Source organism: Electrophorus electricus, chromosome 2, assembly GCF_013358815.1.
Source record: "Electrophorus electricus isolate fEleEle1 chromosome 2, fEleEle1.pri, whole genome shotgun sequence".
Lineage (NCBI taxonomy): Eukaryota > Metazoa > Chordata > Actinopteri > Gymnotiformes > Gymnotidae > Electrophorus > Electrophorus electricus.
Window position 1 is genome coordinate 32,099,564 of NC_049536.1, and position 17,885 is coordinate 32,117,448.

Genomic DNA, 17,885 nt, shown 5'->3' on the forward strand with positions numbered 1-17,885 from the left:
AAAAATGTGGCTGCAGAAGATCACAGCCATTCCAAGCTTAGCTTTGAGAGTGAATTATATCATCTAATGAGAACATAACATTGTAATTAATGTATTGAAATTAGCCTCTGAGAAAAATTGTCCATTGATATGCATGACAGAAAACATTCATGTGCTTGAATGAGAGTGCCAATATTTTGGCTTCCTTTTTCCTCATTCCTCATTGGCAGAGGCAAAAAAGAAAAGCGGAATCCTTCAGGAATGATGAATTGAGTCATCACGTTCAGCGGCTAATTGTCTCAAATTGATATTTTGATGTACTACTAAAGATCACATAAAAGCAGTCAGATCTTAATTAGGACGATGATCATAGGGAGATGCGCGCGATTGCCCGCCCCGCTCCACTCCGCGCGCCGCCACGCTAACTTCCCACCGCTCCATTCATCCTGGACGGGGCCGGAGGGCTGACAGGCTGGCGAGGTGCCAGGGATTGACGGAGAGAGGCTCTGGGGCGCGGGGGAGAGGTGCCGCGCGCCGCCCGTCTGAAGGGGGTGCAGGCCCAGTGGAGGGCCAGAGAAGCTGGAAAGGGCGGGGCAGAGAAAGCTGCTGGTAAACCGCCATGTAGGTTTATGGTGTAAGGCCTTCTGACGGAGGCATGCCGGAAGCTTCCGGGAGCCTCGCAGAGAGATCAGCGCTTAACGTCTACGCTCGGACGCGCGAGAGCTCTTGGAGTGGGGGCTACACCCGGCTAGAGCTCCGGGGCTGCTGTCAGGATCTTTAGACCAGCGTGTCTAGGTTTCTGGGTGCTGTCCTAGGCAATTTATGCTCCAAATTAAAAGAGAGGAATGGAGAAGACAGCTTTATGATATCCGCATAACCTTCCTATTTGATCGTAAAATAGTTCTTGTTTCACTGAAATAAGTGACGCTCGGGCAGGTTTGCATGTTGAATATTTAAACGCCTCCTGCTAACAGGCCGTGGCCGTGTGCCGAGTGGAGTGCCGCTGGTGGTGGAGTCCTAGCAGCGAGCTGTGGCCGCACCAGAGTTCCTGCCTGCCTGGTCTAGCTGGCAGCTCAGACTGGAGCCTTCTGAACGTCGGCTGGTGGGGCGAGGGCCCAGTGCTAATGATGGGCCGTAATGTAATTATCTCATCTCATCCGTCTGCGGAGCAGCACTTTTCAGCTGTCGCGCTCACCGGCACGCGGCCGACCCCGGCTCACCCCGGCTTTTTACTGCCCTCCTCCTCTCTCGCTCCCTCTCTCTCTCTCTCTCTCTCTCTCTCTCTCTCTCTCTCTCTCTCTCTCTCGCTCTCTCGCACGCTCGCATTCCCTCCTGCTTCCACGCCGCGGCTTAATATTCAGCCTCCGCTGTGCTCCCCGCGCCGGTGGGTCCTGTCCGTGTTTGTGTCAGGATCCGGAAAGGTACTTTTCAGGTTAGGTGTGTGGACCCCCCCCCCCCGCCCCCCGAGGCTCTGTGATTGTTACGTCGCAGAAGGTGCTTCTGAAGGAGCCTTAAGAAGCAGGCATTGTGCCAGGAGCGTATCCTGTCATGTGGGCGGTCACTGACTTTAGTGACAGTCATGGAGCAGGAAGTGACTTGCATGTTTGACTTCAGCTTTGTTGAAGAGAGAAGGATCTCTAGACCAGCATTTCTGCCGCCACAAGGCTTCACTTCTTCACCTCTCCTCACCATGTAACATCTCACACCTACTCCTTATTTTTAATCTGATACTCCCCAGGATAATCCACCAGTTGTTTATAGACGCTTCTAATTATAGAACCTCTGAGATGCTTTGAACCATTTACTATTCAGGAATTTTTAAAACAGTTACCATTTATTACAGTGAGATGTAGTTTGCATCTTCACAGAATTTACATTTAACCCTGGCTACCTGGTTTACTGATTAAATACCCCGTTGCTCATGTGAGGACCAATGGAAATATTTGCTCGACGCTATTTGCATCTGCTAAAATCCCCATAAATTATTAAAGCAAATTTGCATAAGAGAACGCTGTATAAGCGTCGCGTGTGCCCGTGTCGGAGGAGTGTTCCTCATGCATGTCCTCCAACTGAAGTAATTAGAAAGTAAATGTGCATTTGATGAATTTAATTGTTGAAACTGCCCTGCATGCATTTTTTGTGTATGATTATGCATTCATATTATATGAGCAGCAGGGATGAAACGCTGGCCGTTGCGTGCCCTGTCCACCTCGGTCCACTCCTACTTTAGTGCCAGATGAGCTTTGTCAGCCAGGGGACATTTCACCGTCCTACAAGGGATCAGTTGCATTCATGCGAGCTGTGGATTTCTTTTCCTTATTTTCTGAAGCATATACTCATTAATTGTTACTAAACAAAAGGCTATTGGTTTGTGAGTCAGTTGATTAATTATGGCCACGTTTAGGGCTTCGAGCCCCAGCCGTGGAGGGCTGTAATGATCATTCCCTGGGGTCCTGGATGTGTTTTTATTTTTCAGAATGTCAGAAGAACTGCCCCCACCCTTCCCCACTGCCCCCTCCTTGCTCCACCACCTCTCCATCCCTCCCTCCATCTCTCCCCCCTGATCCTTTTCTCGTTCCGTTTCCTCTTGTCACTCCACTCTTTCTCTCTTTTTTTTTACTGCGTTTAAAGAAGTCCTGAAACTGACCCTGTTTCCAATTTGATTTCAAATGAGCCTGAAGGTTTCTCTTAATGAGATTCTCATCCAAACCACTATATAATGTCTGTACAGTATGGCTAAATATAATCATAAAATGTGTGTGTGTGTGTGTGTGTGTGTGTGTGTGTCATATACATGCATATACATAGAGTTAGAGTGAGTGAGTGAGTGAGTGATTGACAAAGGAAAGCCGTACTGCAGTAGGAAAACCATGAAAGCTTTAATGGAAAGCACGGATCAGAGTATGGGTTACTGGGTTACTCCAGCACAGCCATGCTCAGTAGGCTACCACACTTGTATACTTGGAGGTGATGTTTCAGCGTTCCTGTGCGAGCTACTTTACACTGCGGAGGCGGAGTGTAAACATTTCCTTGCCTCTGAGGTCAATGAAGAACATGGTCATTAAATACTTGCTGCTGTGATTGTTACAAGCTGCGTGTCTAGTACAAGTGATTGTTTGATTTTAAAGATATAAACACATACCAGAAGTTGTCATTTTAAAAAATAGCCTTGAAATAAAAATCAGTTTAAAAAAAGGAGTTTATTTTTGTTTTATATCATTTTATTGCCTGCCTTACAGCAGCTTACTGATCTTAGCTTTCTCTCCTTTTTTTTGTTCCTTAATGTTTTCTCATTGTGTTCTTGCAATTCAATCTTGTGCTATAGCTGTCTGAAACTTCCTTTTCATAATTACTGAAAATTGAAGACAGAGAAGGTGCATTATAGGCAGTTGTGTGTGTGTGTGTGTGTGTGTGTGTGTGTGTGTGTGTGTGTGTGTGTGTGTGAGTGTGTGTGAGTGTGTGTGAGTGTGTGTGTGTGTGTGTGTGTGTGTGTGTGTGTGTGTGTGTGTGTGTGTGTGTGGTTTTCCTTCAAGAGATGTCTAAAAATTTCCTTTGGTAGTCATAGTTTGTGTAAACCGATAAGATAAAGAAAAGGGGGCATCATTTTTATCAGTCATTTGTACAGGGCACATAATGTACATTGTTGGTCTAGTGTTGCCCCTTAAATTGCCCAGTCTCCTTTAAGAATAAGCTTGTTTAGAATGTGGCCTGCTTGACAGTGCCTTTAAGTGTCCACATGGAATTAGATTAATTTAAACGAGAAAGAGCAAATGGGGGGGAAAGCAAGCGTTCATAAGGAGTCCAGCCTCATCCCCGAGGTTTATGAGGGCTGACGCCTCCGTTGTGCTAATTATCAGCGGAACGCCATGGGGAGTAATGTTGACTCTGCACCATCCAAAATAGCATCTCCACAAGAGAGCGATGCTCCACACCTCTGAGCTCAGCTGCTCTTCTCTGGCCTTGAGAGCAAGAGACAGAGCGAGAGGGAGAGAGAGAAGAGACTGAGAAGAGACAGAGAAAGACTGAGGAGAGGAAAGAGAGACTGAGAAGATATAGAGAGACTGAGGAGAAAGAGACTGAGAAGAGACAGACAAGCGAGAGAGGGGGGGAGAGAGAAGGAGAGAGAGGCCATGATCTGAATCACTGCTGTGAATTGCTCACAGTTTAAAAGATTTCATATTTCAAGTAAACAATGAGCCTGAGTAACTGAGTGCTTGGCTGAAAGATGAGGGGCAGACCTCGCTCTACACTCTCCTTTTCCCCACTGCTAGCTTAGGTTTTGGGTTTGAGTTCTGGCCCACAGAAGTAGCTTTTTCCTTCATTCCAACCCAGTGCGAAATTTCATTCCCCACATATTTTTAATGTTCCCAAAAGCCTTTTGCCTCTTTGTTTCCATTATTCATTTCAAAGTTATGTGGCTGGGAGGCCAGGGGGGGTGAAAAATAATTTTGTGTCTGACGAAATTTATGTGGAGCCAAGTCAGCGCTTTATGCAAAAAAAAAAAAAAAAAAACCTCACTCTGCTTCGAGAGACTGTGGGGGTTGTGCAGGAGGCCAGAACATGCTCGCGTGTGTGTGTGTGTGTGTGTGTGTGTGTGTGTGTGTGTGTGTGTGTGTGTGTGTGTGCGTGCGCACATGCGTGTATGTGTGTGTGCGTGCGTGTGTGTGTGTGTATGTGTGTGTGTGTGGCAGGCTTTTGTGTGTGTGTGTGTGTGTGCGCGCATGCGTGTGTGTGTGCGTGTTTGTGTGCAGGCCTGTCATGCTGTCACCGAGTCCTAATGCCTCTCTCGAGGGGTACCTGGAGGAGAGCCGTACCCAGCCGGGCTGCCTTTAGCGGGGCGCCGCGGTGACACCGGCTTCCCACCGAGACTGAAGGTGTCACCGCATGTATGTAAACCAGTGACAGATGACTGCAGACACACAGGCTGCGGGATCGAGCGTGGAGGGAAACTCTGCTTCTCATCTCCCTTCACTTGCAACTAGAGCACTGACAGAGCGAAACAAAACAGTGAAGCCCTGTGCCTTCCTCACACACACACACACACACACACACACACACAAGCTTGCAGCGCAGCCCCGATTACAAGCCGATTTTGACTACAATCTTGCTTAGAGGCATGTAGATTTGCAGCCGTGTTGTGAGAAAAGGGACCTGGCAGTAATTGCAAACGAATGAGGATTTGGCGAGTACGGGCCTCGGGCGTTTTTTCTGGGCCAAAGGTCACAGCGGTCAGTGTTACACTCTCCTCAGCCTTACTTCAACCTGCTCTCTCTGGAAATAGAACCTGCAACATCACACCGTCGCCAGCACCTCGCAATACAACCTCTCCGTTGCCCCTAGGCTGTGCGTGCGTGCGTGCGTGCGTGCGCATATGCGTGAGTGAGCACTGTCAGTCTCCGCTCTCCACGTAAGAAGCGAGTGCTTAGATTGAAACCTCAAACCAAAAAAAAAGATATTTTAACTTTAATGAGATGTAGTATTGTAATATCTCTGACCCATAATCTTATGTTATTCTAAAAACTGGCCAAAGATAACCTCTTGGACACGTTTAAATTTCAAATAAAAATTTTTTTTTGAAGATTAATCTGAAGTATCTATTAGCAAATGGCTCCTGAAGCATTTGCACACCAGCCTCGCTTTTCTGAGATGCGATAAAAAGAGGCCCCATTGTGTTTAAGGAAGAAAGATAACACTGTGGACACTGTCCAGGCATGACAGAGACCACCATTCACGTGATGAAGGCTAGCATAATGATGAGCGCTAAAAAAAGAAATTCTACACTCTTAAGACCACATTACAGTTCTCTGGATTCGTATTGTGCATGTGAACAGCTGCTTCATTTAAATTATTGGTTAATTTGCCATTAATTTGCTTCATTTGGTTGTCTTTCAGTCTCTGTTTATTACATTTTGATAGATTTTTTAATATTGTTCACCACTCCTCCAAACTGGGCTTCAGAATCTTGTAAGAAGATTATTCTGTTTTCACAGGTCTGTTTGACAGGCTGTGTCAGATGAACTCCTCACTCCTCACAGGCTCAGTGGACCTCTAAAAAATAGAATTTATAAGTATAACATATAAGTTGCATAACATAACCAAAAAGAAATTGGTTAAATATTTTGTATACAGGTCTATGCCTCTCCCTTTCTATTATCAGAATACTGATTGTTGTTTTATGTTGCCAGGGACATCTCTGCATCTCTGTTTGTGTGTGTGTGTGTGTGTGTGTGTGTGTGTGTGTGTGTGTGTGTGTGTCTGTTTGTGTATGTGTAGTTTTTTTGTTTTTTTTTCTTAACAGGTCACGTTATTTTTAGTGGCTTGCAGTGCAAGGAAACGATTCTCATTTGAGCAGCGGCTGACCCCAGGTTGTGTATATTGATGAGTGGGATTTGTTCCTTAATAGAATTGTATCTAATTAATTAGCTTATAATTGGGAGAATACAGAACATGCAAATCCAGCACATTCAGATTCAATCACTACTTAACTGCATAAATAATTGTACATTCATTTGGTCTTAATGGAAGGTGGCCATTCTTGAAGGCCTTTTGTAGTTTATTTGAGCTGATAATCAGTAGCGAAGTGAATGCGTGTTTGTGTGTGTGTGTGTGTGCGCATGTGTGTGTGTGTTAAAACCAGTTTAGTAACCGCACATCTTTTAACATTTCATTACACTGTGTAAAGACAAAGTATTACTTTCTTTGTGTAAATGTATTTGTATGTAGTCTGCTGACTGCACCCTGGGGAGGAGGTAAGGCACCTGTTACATTCGGCCATTTGCTTTCTCTTCTCTTAATCACAACAAACCAATTCTTTTTCTTTTCGTTATCTTCTTTTTTGTTTCTAACCCATGTTTTGTTTCTAAGCCACCTCCAGTGCCTGGTCCTCACGGTTCGCTCCCCACAGTCTGGCTGTCCTTCAGGACTTACTCCGTCTAAAAGCTCTCACTTTACTGGCATTAATAGAGGCTGTGAGGCGACCCAGCGTGCTGGGGACCTGTTTGGCTTCCCCCCAGCACCCTGTCTGGGGTAAAGAGCCATAGGCCGAGCGACTCTGTTCGTGATCCGTTTCATGCACAGCAAGAAAAACTGCTTGATAAGAAGTGGGCCCACTAAATAAATAAATGAATAAATATTTTCAGTTCAGTATTTATCCACTCTGAAGTGCAGTTGTGCTGTTAAGCGGAGGTTCGGACCGTGGGCTGTGATCAGAGCCCTGCCAGGAATGCACGCTGACGCTGCCTTTGTGGCTCTTAAATAGAGCCGAAAGTGGGGTGCAAATGAACGCTATTAATATTTATTAACACTCTGGACCAGGAGGTTAAAAGCAGCATTTTTGTTTGGCCGTTTGATTTATTGTGCTGTTGATGGGCTACGCAGACAAGGGGATGAAGGTTGGTCACTCTCTGACGTACTGGTAATAGGGATACATGTGTCCATGCCGTTCTGAAAACGTCACATTTCGTTATGCACATGAGTTGGATACTTAACTTGATACTTAAGGTGATTTGTAATTGATTACATTTATCAGATGCTGCACTTTTAAAACTAAGTTATATTAAAAGATGCTTCTTGCTGCAGGAAAAACAATAGTCGTTTTAATATTATAAAATGTGTGTGTGCGTGTGTGCATGTGTATGCGTGCATGTGTGTGTGTGTGTGTGTGTGTGGTGTTGGTCAGCATGCATGCTACATGTGCTTCTGAGCATCGGCTCTGAAATAGATCTTTTCTGTCTCGTCACATCGATGCAGGATGACGGATGAATCCAGACTGCAAGGTATCACTCTCAGAGAGAGCGAGAGAGAGAGAGAGAGAGAGCGAGCGAGCAAGAGAGAGAGAGAGAGAGAGATGGATCAGTATATTCCAGAGACCTGTCGCTCAGATGAGTGGTTCTGCTGGAGATCCAGCATGTCGCTGGGCCTGCTGAACACGCTGAGCTGGAGGACACTCCAGGAGAGACCCACATGTGACAGGACAAGACTTGTGAAAGCTATAGAATTTGACCACCTACGAAGCATTGCCACTCCTCTAAATGACATCGGTATTCTGAGACTGCATAGAGCGGTGAATGGAACTTCTGTTTGAACCGCTGCTAATGGGCAGCTCCTTAAGTCTTTTTACATGTGCTGGTTATAAAAAAAGCATTAATTAAATGCTGCATCGGTAAGCTTAAAGGGTGATCTTGGATGATAAAACACTTGGTTGATAAAGCACTTGGTAGCTTATCCAGACCGCTGTGGTGAGACCCACCTCACCACAACCCTGTCTGTAGCATATTGTTGGACAGCAGCTCCGAGCTCAGATCTGTATTCCCTGACGTCTACAACGTGCTCCTCTGTTCACGCCAGGCTACACCGTGCCAATGGTTGATCCGATTTCCCATAACACCCCCCCTCCGCTCAGCAAAGCGTACCACCCCCCCCCCCCCCCCCCCAACAAACCCCACGAGGCAGCGTTCCCTCACTCCAGTAACTTTGTCACAGTGCAGGCTACAGATTTCTATTTCATATTGACCAAAGATTGCTTCAGTTGCCTCATTCCACCTTTTGAGCGGCCCGTGTTCCTCGCCTGACCTTCCCCAACCACTGCAGTCGATAGTGACCGCCCAGCACCACACAGACTCCAGACGGCGCGCTGCTATTTACAGCCAGGCGTCGTGCTGGCCTTCCCTTTTGTCTCTCTGCTCTCAACGCCCAGCCGTTCAATTAAAGCATTATCGGGATTCTTAATTGCAGTTTATTTGTACAGTACTTGAAACCCAACGTGCAGGCAGCCCACCAAAACACATTCAGCTTTTGTTACTCACTTGCTTACTATTTTAACCTGGAATCTGTTTTGTCAGGTGTGTCCTGCCATGATTACACTGAGAAAAAAAGAAATAAATGAGACGTGCACAGGTCCCTCGCTGCACATTCGCACCAAACGTGTCCTACTTGTTAATCCACTGTAAGCAGGCTTGAGTGTTAATGGGAAGAAAGCAGGGTGTCATTTTGATCTATGGCCACTGCCAGTAATTCTACTCTGCAAGCGTGTGCCTCCTGAACAAGCCTCGTCAGGCTGCACTAGCCAAGGGAGTGAAAAGAGCTCTGTTCACATAAGTGACAAGTGTCTGCTCCCAACGCCTACTAGTATATAGTGAAGAGCTCGCCTAGGACCTTGATGGGTGGCATCACAGAACATCCGCTTGGATATAAGCCTACATCTAAATTGTAAAATATGTAAATGACCCGTTTGCATTTGCATATATTGATCTTCCATAGTGTCACTTCTCCCACCGTTTTAGTAAAGTGAAACTTGTTCCATTAAAACTTGGTTAACTCCTACAGCACATCACGTGTGTCTTTTCTGTGATATATACAAGCTCTTACAAAGCTCATACGGTGAGTCTTACAAATCATATGAATGCAGTCAGGTTCTTCTTATCTGCTAGTTTGACTGATCAGTCGAGGGTGAAGTCGGTCAGTCCCTTGTTCATTCGTTCTTTGCTCTCTAGTGATCAGCAGATGACTGAGGGAGGCTAGCGGTCTGTAGCTTGGCCAGACCACTGAGGCCGTTTAAATTTCCTTTAGACATCCAATAGCCACAAAGCTCTGCATTTTTCATAAGCCCCAGGACCGTCCAGTCTCCACATCTTTCAGTTTTTATTAGTCTATATCATGGAAAATATTCTCTTAAATAATGATCACTTTTATTAAAAAAGACTAAATTAGATTTAATTCAGAGACCAATCTATAAGTAAATCAACTTATTGGATTTGAAACTAAACAGTGACATTAAAGTGCAGAATGTCAGCTTTAATTTGAAGGTATTTACATCTATATTGGGTGAGCCATATTGGAATCACAACCCTTCTTATACATAGTCCCACCTTTTTAGGATACCATACATAATTGGACAACTGAATTCGCTCGTTTCTTGGCTAGTTGTGTGTTCTTGCATAATTACTTTATGCGGAAGAGTTCCACATTATATATGTCAGATTCAACTATTTAGTTAAGGTTGTTAAGAAGCAGGAAGAATGCACTGGTAATCTTAGCAATATCAGATAATCTGGCAAACAAAGGGAGACCACAGCAGTACATAAACGAAGAATCAATAACACCGTTCAGGTTGTAGGCATAGACATTTCGGTGACTACCACAAAGAGATGAATATGCCAGCATGATATATTTGCTACAAGACACAGACCAGCTGTGTGACTCAAGAATAGAAAGGCCTAGTTACACATTGCTAAAAAAAAAAGACATAAAAGGTGGATTTGTGAGCCAGCCTTGTGGACAGATTAACGTGCACCAGGATGATTGGGATTAGAAAAATGTGGAGGAAGAAAGGAACTGCTCATGATGTGAAGCATGCCATCGCATCTGAAGCATTCTGGAACAATCTAAAGCATGCTACCTCATCTAAAACACGGTGGTGTGGGTATGTACAGCTGCAAGTGGAACCAGCTCATTTGTTCTTTATTGATGACAGGACTTGCAGGTGTATTGCTGACGGTGTGACTGCTGTCTGTCGGAATTATACAGAAGCCTCTGATCTGAGTGCTCAGATCTGAATGAATGCCTTGTAGCACAGTGGAATGCACTTAACCTTGCAGCATGACAATGACCTGAAGCACATTACTAAAGCAACTATGGAATTTTTTCAGGTCCAAGGAACGGAATGTTCTCGACTGGCCGAGTCAGCCACCTGACCCGAGCCCCAGTGAGCATGCATGTCCTGGAACTGGAATACAACAAGCCCCTGAAATAAGTAGGAACTGAAAATGGCTGCATTACATGGCTAGTATGTGGATTTGCAACCATGAGAATTTGGTTTAAGATGATGTTAATTTATCCAATTACTTTTGGCCTTTATAGAAAAAAAGGGCTATATTATTTTACTGTGGTTTACCTGGCGTAAGATAGAAATAAGATAGATAGAATTAAAATTGATATTCTATACTATAGCTTTATTGTCAAGGTTACAGTTTAAATCCAAAACTGCAAAAAAAATTAAAGGTAGGCTGGACTGTACAGACAGACAACATTTAAGTTGCACATGCTCAATTAGAATGTCAGAAACCCAACAAGTCTCCCCCAGAGTTGCTCTCTACACTATTCAACACCTTAAGCTCATTGTTCAAGTGTTGCAGAAATACAGTGTTTTCTCGAATGCAGCACTCAGGAACTGCTTGGTTTTCCAAGACCAAAGCCTTCTCTCGGCACGGATTACAGTCATGGCTTACATAGCCACGCATTGCATTGTGTAGCACCTTAATAAGTTGCCACACCGTAGGCGTTAGAGATGTATTTCTTCATATCACAATGTTTTCTGGCAGTTTTACATTATACTGCTTGTATGTTGATATTTTCTTTTATATTTTCCTTTTTTTGAGGCCAGCCAGAAGGTTACTGAAAAATAGATGTAAGATGAGGTTGACGGTCCATACAAGCTTTACTCACCATACTTATCGATGTCATCAGGAAATTCTTTACATGGACTCTTACCAACTGCTAATAAACACAATGGGCCTTTTTTATTTCTGGTTATCTGTAGGTCGGAATAATGCAACGTAGTCTATATTAGTATGCCATATTATGACATTTAATAACTGATTCTATTTAATAAATAACATGCAATATATTATATTAGCATATCACCAAGGTCAATCATATGGATCTGAAACCTTCAGCTGAGTTTGTGCTGATAATCAAGAGATTATAGTGGGTCACACGCTTGCAGCATCTGCTGTGGCGCAATGGCTGCAGAGTTCATTTTGGGAAAAACATTTAAGTGGAGCATTTGTAATGTTTATTTAAATAGCAAGAGTTGCAGGTCTCGGTCCAGATGGCCATGTACTGTCTGGTTAGGAAGGAGCTGTGGCCCCTCCTCTCAACACGCCCTGCACCTGGAATTTAACTTTGAACTAAGGATTCCTCTCACCTACATTTGGACACATTAAAGAGAAAACCAGGATAAGGGACTGCTGGGTATTGTATGGCGGGGGGGAGGTGATAACCCTATGTTGGGTTGTTTCTTTCACTGCGGATGCTTGTGTCAGCGAGGCAGGCCGTTAATGGCCTTCGGTGCACACCACACAAGCTGCTTGGTAGCCTAATACAACTCCATTATTCGCTCCTCCTATTTTAACACCTGCAGGGACAGTTAGCTGACTCTCGTGAGATTTTGGAGGTGGGTGTTTGACCTGAATTGGTTAAGTGCATTAAGTGCATCTTTTGCATGTCTTGGATCTGAACTCAGCTGTGACCATCGTCGAGTGAGAGCTTTGAGTTTTCTCTAAGCTCCTTCAGTAGGAGTTTACAAAAAGTGCAGTGTGTCACTCGAATGGTTTTATTAATTACATCAACAACATATTAACGGGAATCGGATTATCAGATTCAGGGTTTGTTTTTCCACTTCACAGTCACTTTTGTTGCGGCGTGTGTAATGGAGGGTGAGTGTGAAGTAATCCTGGCCCTGAATCGGACCACTGAACGAGGTAATGTGCTCATTTGCAGTGGGCCGGGCCTTTTGGTTTGTCATTCCAAAGGTTCCTGCAGCTTTTGCATTTGCAGAGATGTGAAGAAAGGCATCAAATTGCACAACCTGACAAGTCAACTCAAATGGTTTGAAGAAGCCAATTCCCTTAAAAATTTGTATTGACTCAAACATTTGAGCATAAGTAATTTCATAAACTGAGAGTGAACCATACAGATATCTACTGTTGTGTAAAGCTATATAAATCAAGTAAATTATAGTAATTTCATTCACGCTAAACTTAAAATTAAGCAATCTGCCTACCTTATTAAAATGTAGTAATTATCACTACTGTCAGTTATGTAAGGTTAACTTCAAAGCTATCTTTATGAACACACATGAGTCAAGCTTATCACAGCAACCAACACAAAGAGAGAAGATTGGAGGAGCAAACCCCACCCCAATATGCAAATAAGTCATACCAATAGCCAGTTGTCTCTTTCATTCACTATATTTTCAGGTAGTAAATAGTGATTTCAATAATGTGTCTACAGTTTTCTAAACTTATGATTGTGAGATTATGAGTGTGATATAAACCTATGACATTAACTATAAATGACCTTGATTTTCAGTACACAGCTAAACACATATTAGTTCTCTCATTATGGTGCTAGGTTTTACCCCATAACAAAAAACATTTCTATTTGACTGTGCTGCGAACCGCAAAAGAATAAATATGAATGTGTACCTAGCATGGGGGATAAAACACTTCCAGAACATCACTGTTAACCAGTGAATAAATTATTCTATCACCTAGGCCCTCAGATAAATATTGCAAGCTCTGTGGTTTAATAACATGGAAAAGTAGTCTGATAATAAATAGTTTAACATATTTAATCTTGAAAAGCAATCCATTACCTGACCTTTTTAATAGCCCATAAAGTAAAATAAGATGAATTAGTGAATATAATACATTTGAATATGTTCACCTTCATTCAAAGATGAAAATTCTTACATCAAAATAAATTTATTTATTGATCATTTCATCTTTGAGTTCATTTAACAATATTAACTTATTTATTTTATTAAGCTGTGCTGTTTCTACCATGTAAACACATGGGTCACTATCCCAGCTCATCTCACCAAAGCAATCCTGGATTTATGTAACAGAGAAAATCTTGCTGATATGTTTGAGTCGTGATGCATATGTTGAACTTGCTATATTGTTACTGCTGTTGGTGAAAGAGTTATTGATCTCTGTCTAGATGGCCCCATAGTTACATGTACACTTGAAAAATCAGTGAAAGCACCTGTCTTTTTTATATGCTAGAGCTCTGTTTGTTTCGCTTGTAAGTGTCTCTGGATAAAAGTGTTTCTTAAATCAAGAAGTGTAAATACAGGACCCGGGAACTCTTTTGTCTCTCCGCCCGTCCCTCATCTGTTTGTCTAGTGGTCTTTTGGGGGGCAGCAGGTTGGATGGGACTATGAAGCCAGCAGGTTGGCGTGGTGCTCAGCCATCCTCTGGGAGGGGTGGGGGAGGTGGGCAGGTTGTGGCTTTGGGACCGGGCCCTTCGGCGAGGGAGTGGGGTTTGGTCAATGAGGCTTCATGTGGCGAGGTCACCATCCTGGACTCCTCTCCTTTGAAGTGTGTAAGTGAGCCCTAGAGACATGGAGTGCACAAGCGAGAGAAAAAGAGAGAGAGAGAGAGAGAGAGAGAGAGAGAGAGAAAGAGAGAGAGAGAGAGAGGGAGGGAGAGAGAGGGAGAGAGAGAGAGAGAGGGAGAGGGAGGGAGAGGGAGGGAGAGAGGATCTTCAGACCAAGTTTACTGTCACCCACGCCACCACTCTCAGCCAGATCAAACAGCAGTCCTGGGCCATGGGATTCCACTGAGGAGCTACTGTGGAAATGCAGTCTCACCCAGCTACACACACACACACACACACACACACACACACATTGGATTCCTGGATAGTTCTGCACTGGAGCTGAAATGGCACACTCACATACAGACACACACATGTGTTTGACCACACTGGATTGTACCACTGCCATTGATAAAACGGCCTCCACACACTGCACGCCTGAGTGAGTGTGTGTGTGTGTGTGTGTGTGTGTGTGTGTGTGTGTGTGTGTGTGTGAGAGAGAGAGAGAGAGAGCTGGAAGGAATATTTGACGCTATCTCTCTCTAGCCCCACTGCAGGCCTTTCCGACAGCCGTGACTGTGTTTAGTGTGCTTCAGAGCTCTCGAGAGGCCAGACGGGCTCACTAGTTTTTTGGCCCCTGGTGTCATGCCTTAATGAGCATCGCTTGGACAGAACAATGGCGCTCCACATATGCCCAGGACCCCGTGAATTATTGCTTTGCATAAGAAAATGCCAAATGTGAAACACTTGTCTCTTTCGCCAGCCGAGCGCTAGGCAGACAGAACGCCATCATGGGCTATTAGGCTTCCCAGACAGCTCTGTCAACACCAGCGGCTCTTCCGCGCTGAAATCATCTGTGATTATGTGGAAAGGTTGGAACGTTTAAATTTGCATATGAATGATGGCATGCAAGTACATTTAACAATGTAATGGAGAATTTAGTGTGATGTGATGTGTATTATTATATTTGTTCGCTGAAAAAAAATAATAAAACAGGCTGTAGATTTTTTTTTCTTCCTCTTTCGGAAATGGTTTTGTGCCATTCCAGAGCAGGCACGGGAATATGTGCTTGACTGCACAGTGTGCCCACTACATGCAGGCTTTGCACTACATGCAGGTAGTGGGGCACGTTCTGGCCTTGCCTCCATTCTTCCTGCCAAACACATTTTTTTGAAGTATGTTTTTTTTGGAAGTTAAAATTTGTAAAAAATGTAATTAAATAAAAAAAAAAATGTGTAAACTACTCTGATATTATCTCCTCGATAGGTGCTGTTTTGGAGATTTAAACTTTTCCATTACTAATTTTTCAGTCAAACCCAGAGAGGGTGGTTAAAATATTTTTACATTTGTCATTTTTAGTCAACACTATTAAGAGCACCGTCCGTCGGGCAGTCAAGTGTATGTTGATGCATCAGCTATCCATACTTACTGTGATTAGAAAAATGTATATTTTGCTGTTATATAAATGTTATATAAAGGGCATTTTCTGGTTTTGCTCATCATCCATTAAGCAAATGCTTTATCTTCCTGCAATTTGTAGCTAACGGAAACCTGATTTAATTTAGACAGGTGGCATTTAATGCAGCACTGCTACACACACAATTCTGGGATAAAAACTCAGGCATGTACCAACACAAATACTGATATCTGTGTAAGGCCCAGATCTTCATCCTTCTTTAACATGTCATCCACGAAACAGCAAGGTGCCAATTATATATGACCATGTTTGTTTTCGTGTGTGTGTGTGTGTGTGTGTGTGTGTGTGTGTGCGTGTGTGTGTGGTGGAGTTTACATATCATAACAGTACTCAGTTGAGCGTAAACATTTAAATCTGGCTCAGTAAAAGCTACAGAAGCCCTCATGACACCTCCAGATACATTATTCAACACATCGACTGTAGTGAGAGTTTGAGTGCGGGCCAGCTTACTTTCATATGCACCAGCTGAACACAAGCTGCCTGCTCTGATCTGCAGACAAACTCGAGCCAGTGCTAGAAGCCTGCTAGCCAAAGCGAGTTCAGCCTCATACAAGTCTCACTGACAGATCGCTTTCACACTCCCTTTCTGTGCTCACGGCTAAGAAGGCTCCTGTGCGCGCGTCTCCGCCAGTGGCCAAGCCTCAGCGTGGTAGATTTAGCAGAACGCTACCACTGTTGTTTTTTAAGAACAGAGCAAAATGTCCTTTTGTGCCACGGAACTTTGTGGAATGACCGTCAGTGTTTGGGGAAAGTCTTGAAGTTTAGAACTATTCATGTCAGCGCGGTACGATGCTGAAGTATGAAAGGCATTATGCATTAGTGATTTGCATAATGTTGCTGATTCATTAAGTACTTGAGCACTTCAGTAGGGCTCTTCTGTATAGAGGCGGTTCATTTTATCTATAGAGGCTGTTCATCTCTATTAAACACCCTCAGAGATGGAGAAATCCAACTCTGACACCTACGTACTGCTTAACAAACTTAACATACGTACTCGTGGTACTGCACTCTACTACATACACGTGTGTGTGTGTGTGTGTGTGTGTGTGTGTGAGAGTGTGTGTGTGTGTGTGTGTGTGTGTACAACTGATAAAAGACCTTTGTCAAGTGTCCTGTTTCTTCGTCTTACAGCATATTTGCATCCAGGTATCCACCCAGCTGAGCTGGAGAAGCATGTAAGTGGAAGTCTTATAAAACTGTTGGCATGAGATCACAATTTTTACATAAAATGAAACACTCATCTCCCTATTTAAAAGTCAAGATGATGTTTATACTACAGAACACTGCTTTTAGGAAACTAGGCCCTTATTTAAGTTAATAATTAATAAAATAATAATTTGAGAACATGTTTCTTTTTTAGACTTTAGCTGCAATGTTTCAACTGGGACAGTTAGTTTTCAGATCTAAGATACACAAATATATATATGTTTAATTGGTATAGTTTCTAAACATGGATAAATGGGTACATCAATCTAATGCAAATGTTAAAGGTGCATGAGTAGTAAAATGTACACTGTTTTTCATTAAAGTAATAAAAACAAATATATTATCTCTAATTAGACATTGATCCAAAGATAGCAATATAGCAGTGTTCTTCTTTATAGTAATAAAATAGGGTTGCTGAGCAAAAAAGAACATTAAAATGAAGCACTTTTTTATTATTGCGCATTTGCTATTAGAGAAGTCTTGTTAAAACATCTTGTTAAACATTTAATCAGTTATTATCAGTCATTAGGGTAGGCCTTTATTCCTACTTCTTTGTTATTTAAATGTTTTAACAGAGGTCTTTCAACATGGAATGGGACTTGGGCAGCCGACAAAGGCGAATCCATGCTTACTTCCCTCTATAAAGGACCAAATAAAGATATGTTTTTATTCAAAGTACTTCTGACCATTCTCTGTCCTTGAAACACACTCTTCACTTCATCATTTCTGTTTCTTTTATTGAAATTAAATTATCAAGTTTTTGGAAATTAAGTTTTAAAGCATTGAATTCATTCACTAAATTGAAAGGTTTGATAAATGGCATAAAGGAACCTCATGCCTGTAGTCAATAAGCTATAGATACAAAGAAAGGCTTTAAGGTCAAGTGATGTCCACAACACTGCGCCTCCCATGGTACTTTGGTTATGTACAAAAGCAATGTTTTGCTGAGTAGCTTTCTGATTCTAATGACTTCTTCATCCAAGATTGTCCCTACACCCTACACATTTTCTCTGAGACTTTCTTGTACATTCACCTCTCTTCTGAACCGCTTAATCTGAGCAACGGTCATTTATGGGGGCCGGAGTCTTATCCGGCAGTGCAGGACGCAAGGGAGGAACCAACC

The 17,885-nt window shown here is 43.1% G+C and overlaps 1 protein-coding gene across 3 annotated transcripts in view; it reads left to right on the forward strand.

The window, feature by feature from the left end:
• The window catches only part of fign (fidgetin), a 38,428-nt gene that overhangs the window by 8,462 nt on the left and 12,081 nt on the right, over positions 1–17,885 (forward strand). The window contains exon 3 of one of the 3 annotated variants that reach the window (XR_004777091.1): positions 16,688–16,731. The exons of the other annotated variants lie outside the window; for them this stretch is intronic. The gene's annotated coding sequence lies outside the window, so the exon portion shown is untranslated. Of the gene's footprint in view, positions 1–16,687; positions 16,732–17,885 lie in introns of those variants that run through there. 3 annotated transcript variants of the gene reach the window in all.